The sequence below is a fragment of the Poromitra crassiceps genome, assembly GCF_964638095.1.
Source record: "Poromitra crassiceps genome assembly, chromosome: 2".
Classification (NCBI taxonomy): domain Eukaryota; kingdom Metazoa; phylum Chordata; class Actinopteri; order Beryciformes; family Melamphaidae; genus Poromitra; species Poromitra crassiceps.
The window spans coordinates 34,404,417-34,413,479 of NC_139624.1; the positions used below are offsets into that span (position 1 = coordinate 34,404,417).

General features: G+C 44.2%; 1 pseudogene across 1 annotated transcript; it reads left to right on the top strand.

Annotated features, from left to right (window-relative positions):
• The first annotated feature begins 5,935 nt into the window (after positions 1–5,935).
• LOC310796662 (vacuolar protein sorting-associated protein 4A pseudogene) lies at positions 5,936–7,246 on the top strand (annotated as a pseudogene). The gene has a single exon. The product of its transcript is annotated as a vacuolar protein sorting-associated protein 4A pseudogene (transcript).
• The last annotated feature ends 1,817 nt before the right edge of the window (positions 7,247–9,063 follow it).

Below are 9,063 nucleotides of genomic sequence, written 5' to 3' on the forward strand. Positions count from 1 at the left end.
AAAATCATATTGTAATAAGGGCAATATTCCAACTTGTTGATGTAATGACATCACACTGTTACGCTGTGTAAAATATGACGTACACACAGCAACAAGAAGCTCCACGGTGGAAGAGTTAATTGCAAAAAGGGGAGTGGCTTCAGTAGTGTTGAAGTGGTTTGGTTACAAAAGAGCATGTACAACAAAACACGGGGATTTTTTGAAGGCAAACTGTTATGTTTATGCTAGACTTTTTACATGTCATCATAACACTTATTTTTTTGAAATTGTATGTTCTGGAAATGTATATATATTTTTTTTTTGTCAAGAATATCATTATCGCAGAAATGCCCTGATATATGGTGATATTATTTTAGGGCCATATTGCCCACTACTAGCAGTCACCAGCCACTTCTATTCACCTGACAGTGAAGAGTTTCACTGGCAGGACTAGTGTGTGGGAGGATCACGCTATTCCCCCAAGTTCTCCTCCCTCCCGACCAGAGGAGGCACTAGTGCAGCGACCAGGACATATAGCCCTAATCCAGGTTCCCACCCGGAGACAGCCAATTGTGTCTGTATGGATGCCCAACCAAGCTGGAGGTAACACGGGGGCTTGAACCTGCGGCCCTCATGTAGGCAGGGAATCTGCCACTGCACTAGCTGGCTGCCTGGGCAAGAAAAAAATCCTTGAGACATGTTAACTGTTTCTGTTAACATAGCTTTTACTTGTCAAAAAAACTTGACATTATTCTCGATCATTTCCACTTGTGATAAGATAAGCTGATCCAGTGGATCAACATAAAAGCATTATGTACCTCTAAGTTTAAATTCACCGTTGACTGACTCTCTGCTCTCAGTCTGATTATTAATACTTCAGGGTCTTACCTTTTCAAACACTTAAATACATTTATCAGAACTAAACTGAAGTACAGTGAATGCAATAAGGCAAATCCAATTACAGTGACTCGATTTTAAATCTATCAAGTGCAGATTAGGAATTTAGAGGAGAGTCGTTTAATTTGACACTGAAGTGTTCAATAAGGTGATGTCTTCAACTCTTACAGTGCAGTTTAAAATACAGGATGTGTCCATGGTTGGTGATTTCATTATATAGGAAATGCCAGTCTTGATAGTATTATGTATCTAATGCCTGAGTGCCTATAACTATATGTGCTTTGATGCATAAATGACCTATCAACTCTTAATCTTTCCAAACTCAAAAAGCGTGTCATTTTTGCCGGACTGACAGCAGCCAAGAGAATGGATTGCAACTCACAGGAAGCCTCCTCATTCTCTTACTATATCTTGGACCCTCTCCTTTTGAGATGTCATAATACACGGAGCTCTCATCAGCTCTTAATTAATGGTGCCAATGAGAACACATACAGTATGCCTGGCGTAGTAGGGATGAATCCTTGAAAGACATTCTGTAAGATCAATGTAGCTTTCGCAATTTAGTGTGCTTAAATCTGTCCTCGAGCGTGGACCGCCTCCAGTTGGTTTTTGGGCTCCCTGGCTTCCTCTTTCCATGTGGGTTGTAGTCCAGAGCCGGCGTGGGTGTAAGATCTGCTCGCCTACAAGATCGGCTTGTGCACGCATTGTGATTGGCTGTAAGTCAGGCATGTGGAATTAACATGCCCAAAATGTCCAACATCTTTAGATTAGCTAACAAGCTAAGCTACTGATGTTATCAGACCTTTACGAACATTAATACATTACAATTATGAATCATACAAACATTCAATGATCATGATTCAAGTGTACAGGGCCATTTCTCATAAACATGAGCCTTACTTTTTGAAAATAAAATAAAATGTTGAGAGTTTAACTTCATGTTAGTCGCAGACCCCGAGCCGAGCACATCCAGTAGGGCGAACAGCTAGATCTTACACACACACACACACACACACACACACACACACACACACACACACACACACACACACACACACACACACACACACACACACACACACACACACACACACACACCGGTCTTGTTATGTTGGTTGATTCCTTTCTAAGTGTATGCCTGATCCATCTCCATTTTCTACTTTTGATTTGATTGCTGATTCCCTCCTGGTTTGTTTGTTTCCACAGCACGCATCCCTGAAGTTTGACACGGTAGGGAGAAACCATTTGCCGATGGATATAAAACATACATAGCGAAACACAATGCAAAAATAAAAAACTTGATATGTCCTCCCCTGGACCCCTTCGTAATGTATATCAAAATAAAATACCTTGCCCTCCCAGTACTAAAATAAAATCTAAATTCCATACTGTAGGTCTGTCTGTTTCCATAGGTTTACTATGCTATTTTGTTTGGCCATCATATCCTCAGTATTGTAACGGCACAGGCGAGGCCTGTTCGCGAACCCGGGTCTCCAGCTTACAAGCCCAACACGTTAACCATCAAGCTAAAGGGACAATCCCCTTAGCTTAGGCTCACGTGCTTGCTCTTATCCTTAGCGACCCAGGATCGCTACACTACCTCCTCCTGTGGGAAGCGCAGCCCCTGCGCTTCAGCTTACTCCCTGCCTTACCAGCTTGGTGCAGCAACTGGCGGACGCTTTCGGCTTCCTCACGCATCCCATCCGGGCTGCCTTCCGATGACCGCGCGGCCATCCCATCCCACTTCTGACACCAATGTAACGGCACAGGCGAGGCCTGTTCGCGAACCCGGGTCTCCAGCTTACAAGCCCAACACGTTAACCATCAAGCTAAACACGTTAACCATCAAGCTAAAGTAGACCCAATAGTCTTCAGTTGCATCCCATGTCTTGGGCCCGTTGTATGCATACTTCCTGAAAGACTGCTAATTATTTTTCTGTAATCTTATATTTCATAAAGTCACACTCACTGCATATCTTTGTTTTGTATGGTTTGTTACAAAAAGTTACAATAAAAAATGTATTGCAAAAAAAAATAAAAAAAATATGATGACTGCAAACAGGATACGAACTCTGGATATAACCAAACATAATCTGAATAAAGTCAGTAAATCGGTCAGTTATGTTTTTTTATGGTATTTTTGTTCTTGATTTTGTTCCAAATCACTTTTGCTGCATTTGGAAGGTCTGAATGGCACATGACATGCTCAGTTATTCTTCATGTCTGTTGACTTTGTGTGTGTGTGTGTGTGTGTGTGTGTGTGTGTGTGTGTGTGTGTGTGTGTGTGTGCGTGCGTGTGTGTGGCGTGCATTCGTGTGTGTGTGTAGGTGTGCATGTCGAGGTGTGTGTCTGCACACCCACCACTTCAGCAGTATACCCACTGGTGTATTTGTCTACTTCTTGTTTATTTGATGTCCACTGTGTGTACAACCTTTACTCATCTACCCAAATTCCTAGCTGGCCATTTTTGGCTGATCTTGGGGCGAGCCCACAGTGCTCACCTTTGTTAGTCCCTGCGCACGCCATGTTTAAAACATCAGGGACTTCCTATAAGAGTTGGCCCGCTTCTGAGACAACACTTCAAAGTGCTGCTCCCACATCTGAGGGCTGTTTTATCCTGCTAGAAAAGGAATGCATAATGGACACAGCACCACTGCACTTTTAATGATACTCATATGAATTAAATATTACAGCCATTTTAACTGGATTACATGTGAAAGTATGTGTGTGTGTGTGTGTGTGTGTGTGTGTGTGTGTGTGTGTGTGTGTGTGTGTGTGTGTATGTGTGTGTGTGTGTGTGTGTGTGCGTGCGTGCGTGCGTGCGCGCGAGTGCGTGTGCATGCGTGCGTGCCTGTTACGTTGATGGGATATTGAATTTATGAAAATGATCCGCCTTATGTACTGTAGCTTTCTTTGCCATGCAGACAATGCAACTTTATGAAAATCAGTCACAAGCTTCATAAACTTTAATTCGTTAATCAGCAGCAGTCTGTGCAACTCCACTGCAAAAAATATATACAGTATGAAAAATTACCATTTTAGCAAGTCATTTAGTCTTGTTACCTCCACCAAGGAGTTTATGTTTTCAGTGCCGTTTGTTTGTTTGTTTGTCCGCAGGATTATGGAGAAACTACTGGGCCAATTTTCATGAAACTTTGTGGAACTTCAAGTTCCACAAAGTTTCCACCTTCCACAGTGGAAGGGTGCAGAATGGGCCAAGGACAGTGATGGTGTCCAACACGTTCACATTCACACACATAGGCCTACACACACACACACACACACACACACACACACACACACACACACAGAAGCCCATTTTCGCACCCCAAACGACAAACAGCGCTGTCCATGGTGGTGACGTGCAGCCATACTGTCATTCACAACAACATAACATGTTTCTTTTAGCCTATTTACCTCATTAACACATTGATACCTGATGCAGCATTTGCGTGTATATCCCTCATTTGTGTGTGTATCCCTTTAAGACCGTGACCCGCTCACACGGTTCGCAGTCTTAAAGGGATACACACACAAATGCTGCATCAGGTATCAATGGGTTAACATAAGTAGTTCTAATTACACTGAAAAAGTCATTAGTTGTGACTTTTTCACAAACCCCCCCCCCTTTTTTCTTTTCTTTTAGCAGATTAGAAAAAGTTTTTCTAGAAGCAAGTGTCAATATCTTCACTCAAGGTCAAATAAGGCAGATCATTCTATTAGTATCAAAAAATGACACTTGAGTCAAGACATTTCTGGAAACCGCATTAACAGACCACATTCATCTCAAGCTAAAAAAAATACAATTTAAAACTCTCTACTAGATTACATGACTCGTTAAGATACATAGTTTTTGTAGTGTCCCTTTTCCTTTTGGGCTTACTGGCTTCACTGATATCAACTGCGATATCCACACGGTTCACTCTGACAACAAGACTGATTAATTTCCCACCTTCACTTTTACAAGCAGAAAACATTACATAAACAATTGCATTAATCTGAAAGACTTGTGAAATCTAAGTGAAGAGGGAGAGAGAGGAGGAGGAGGGCACAGGCAGAGGAGATGCAATTAGTTGAAATGGAATAATATGATTTTGCCCTAAATCGTTTAGGGCACATCAGCAATGACAAAGGCCCTGTTCATGGGCACACCTGAGAGATCTACACACATAAGCCCCCCCCCCCACACACACACACATACACATACACACAGACACTAAAAAAGGTTAGTTCCTTATTTATCCCTGTGTCCTGCCATCAGATTAGGTTGTGGTATGTACTGTACACTATGTCAGTAGCGCTTCAAAATATACCTGACTCAATGAGAGTGTTTCCATCTGCATATTATTTTGAGTAGTCATATCCCAATTAAGATCCTACTCACAAAAAGTTGTTTATGTGCATCTGTTTACCGTACTAATAATAATTAAAAAAGAAAAACTGTCACAAGTCACAACTTGCAACTCATCCTTGGTGCAAAATCAAAAACCAAAGGAATGAAAATAATGCCGCTATACTTTTAGGTAACAACTAACAAAGTTTATTATTAAAAACCAACAGTTTTTAGTTGAGTCCATTCAGCATGTACGCCTGTAACCCTGACGCCTTTTTATGCATCCCACAGCCATTCCAAGCAAACCCCGAAAATCACACCCATTTCGCTTGATGTGACCGGAAACTGCTGGCTGCTCTGCTAACCTTTCTATGCTAGCAAAATCCGCCCCCAAAAAGTTGTCAATTAACGACATTGTTGCCTTAAACGCAAGATTAAACCTTTGGAAACCTCACGCCAATAGCAACTTCAAACAGATTATTTATGTTTTGTTACACACTTCCCTGCAGATTTTCATGACTGTTAACGTACATTAGTAAATTCTCAAATTGTCCATCGTAACGCATAGTAATCGCAACGTAGTCGCAACATTGGTTGATGATGTCAGACAGTGCTGATGTCATCAGTGATGTCACTCGAGCAATTGTGATGTCATCGGTGAAGATGCCATCAGTGAGTGATTGGGGAGGCTAGAAATCTGAGCGGATAACAGAAGAGTGAGATAAAATGACAATGTCAATCATACCGAAAGCGAAGGATGATATGACCAAAGCCACAGAGGAGATCAATGCAAAGAACTATTTGGAGGCCTTGCACCTGTACGAGCATGCTGCGGAGTGCTTCCTACATGCTCTCAAATATGAGGCCCACAGTGACAGGGCCAAAGAGTTTATTCGAGGAAAGTGCGCAGAGTGTCTAGACAGAGCGGAGAAGCTCAAGGGCGACTTGAAGAAGAAAGATAAGCTGGACAAGAAACCTGTCAAGGAGGCACAGAGCAATGACAAGTGTGACAGTGACAGCGAGGATGAAAACCCAGAGAAGAAGAAACTGCAGGTGCAACTTATGGGTGCCATTGTAATGGAGAAGCCCAATGTCAGGTGGAACGATGTGGCTGGACTGGGCGGGGCCAAGGAGGCCCTGAATGAAGCCGTCATCCTCCCCATCAAATTCCCTCACCTCTTTACAGGCAAGCGGACTCCGTGGAGAGGCATCCTGCTGTTCGGGCCTCCGGGTACAGGGAAGTCTTACCTGGCCAAGGCCGTGGCCACCGAGGCCAACAACTCCACCTTCTTCTCCGTCTCCTCCTCTGATCTCACGTCTAAGTGGTTGGGAGAGAGCGAGAAGCTGGTGAAGAACCTGTTCGACCTGGCCCGCCAGCACAAGCCCTCCATTATCTTCATCGACGAGGTGGACTCGCTGTGCAGCTCCAGGAATGAGAACGAGAGCGAGGCGGCCCGCCGCATCAAGACCGAGTTCCTTGTGCAGATGCAGGGTGTGGGAAACTGCAACGAAGGCATCCTGGTGTTGGGAGCCACCAACATCCCCTGGGTCCTAGACGCCGCCATACGCAGAAGGTTTGAGAAGCGCATCTACATCCCCCTGCCGGAGGAGCCGGCCCGGGACCAGATGTTCCATCTTCACCTGGGCAACACGCCGCACAGCCTGAGCGAGGCCGACCTTCGGCAGCTCGCCCACAGGACCCACGGCTACTCCGGAGCCGACATCAGCATCATCGTGCGAGACGCACTCATGCAGCCCATCAGGAAGGTCCAGTCGGCCACGCACTTCAAAAGGGTTGGTGGTCCGTCCCTTAGCAACAACCAGGTGATGGTGGATGACCTCCTGACTCCTTGTTCCCCTGGCGACCCCGCTGCCATAGAGATGACCTGGATGGATGTGCCTAGTGAAAAGCTGCTGGAGTCCATAGTCTGCATGTCAGACATGCTGCGCTCCCTGTCCACCACCCGTCCCACGGTCAATGCCGAAGACCTGCTGAAGCTCAAGAAGTTCACGGCGGACTTTGGGATGGAGGGCTGAGAAATTAAACTATGACTGCATTACCACCCACCCCATCACCCGATCATCCTGTATGCTTTCTACCCGCCCTTCAAATGCCTGCACATGCTTGGCTCACCCACCTCACAGATTTAACAAAGTAAATGGCTGAAACAGGGAAAATAAGATGTCATCAGTCAGTCAAAGCCACGCTGTTATTAGACTCCACGGCTTGTTTTCCTTCAGATCGAGCTTTATTGTTATCGTTCTAGGAGAAGTGATTACAAATTGTATTATTTTTGAAAAAGCACACAGACTGATGGGGCAATCTAATGACAAAGATCAAGTTGAAGTGGAAGTTGCTTTTTTTGCACGACATAAATACTGAAAGGTGAAAGGAATGTTCATGATCTTGATATTATTTAAACTAGTGCAGTTACCCTCTGACCCTCTGTCAGGTTTTTTCTTCCTCCAAAAGGGGGCATGACAGAACAAGCCGTACGTAGTCTAATAACATGCTTCAACCCCGTCAAGTTTTTATATCAAATGTCTGTTACAAATCACTTACACACAGAGCCATTGTGACATCATCCGTGATGTCATAAAGCCTTCTCTACTTACGCACAGAGGCATTGTGACATCATCACTGATCTCATATCCTTCTCTACTTACGCACAGAGCCATTGTATATCATCACTGAAGACATCACTCATTGATTACATCACAATTGCTCGAGTGATATCACAGATGACATAATTGCTCAAGCTGCATCACTGTGGACATCACAATGAGGTTGTGTGTGAACGTGGAATATATGCCCCCCACATTATGACATCATTAGTGATGACATCAGTAACCTGGCCACGAGCTGTATGACGTCAATTGGTGATTTATGACCTCATCACTGTCTGTGACATAATCTCTCGAGACTGACTTTCGATTCTCATCGAAAATCTGTCGGCAAGCTCCGTGAAAAGCTGAATAACAGCGCTCGTAGGGGGCAGGCTCACATGCTGCGCTTTAGCCAATCAAAATGGAGTGGAAGTGACCGAGAGTCAAACAGTGTATAGTCAAACTTACCATTTTCAGCGTGTAGCAACTACCAACGAGCTAGCATTGTTTCATAGCGACGGAGGGATTTGAGAGCGACATGCAGGGACCGGAAAGAAAATCTATAAATGGTCAGGTCGGTCAGAGCCAATGGCAGAGCCTGCACCGAGCGGAAATGGATTTTCTTCCGTTGCCGACCGGAGTCCCTTGAGTTCCGACTATTCATGCATTCAAACAAGCCTGTCCCCAGATGTTAGAGAGAAAAAAATAAACAAGTTTTTTGTGTGTGTTTTTACCGTTGGGTTACCAGATTGCTATAGTAGTGACCTGGCCACCAGGCTGAGCCATCTAGGACTGTATGACATCATCAGCGACCTGGCCACTTTCTTTCTTTTGCGGGGGACATATGCTGCGTTAGTTTATAACTTGGAGGTCGCAAATTGCCACTTGCTACTAGCAAAAATCAAATAAAATGCCACGTTAACTCGGAATTCCTATTCGCAAACGGGTATGATTTCTCAACCCCTGGTTTCTCCCAGTGCGTCATTTGACATCATTTCAACATGGCCACCCACGATTGTATGAATTTAAAACACATTTTTATTTTATTTTCAACAATAGTAAGTAAGGTAAACAGGTCAATGGGCCACTTCCAAAAGGACTAACCCAATGAGTGAGCTGGAGCACACGAAGTCACTTAAATAAATTTAATAAAGGTACAAAACTGACGTTTCGACGCGCACTGCGTCTTCTTCAATGTCAAACAGTACAGGCATAAATCCCAGCCCTTAAGAGAGCCTCCATTCTAG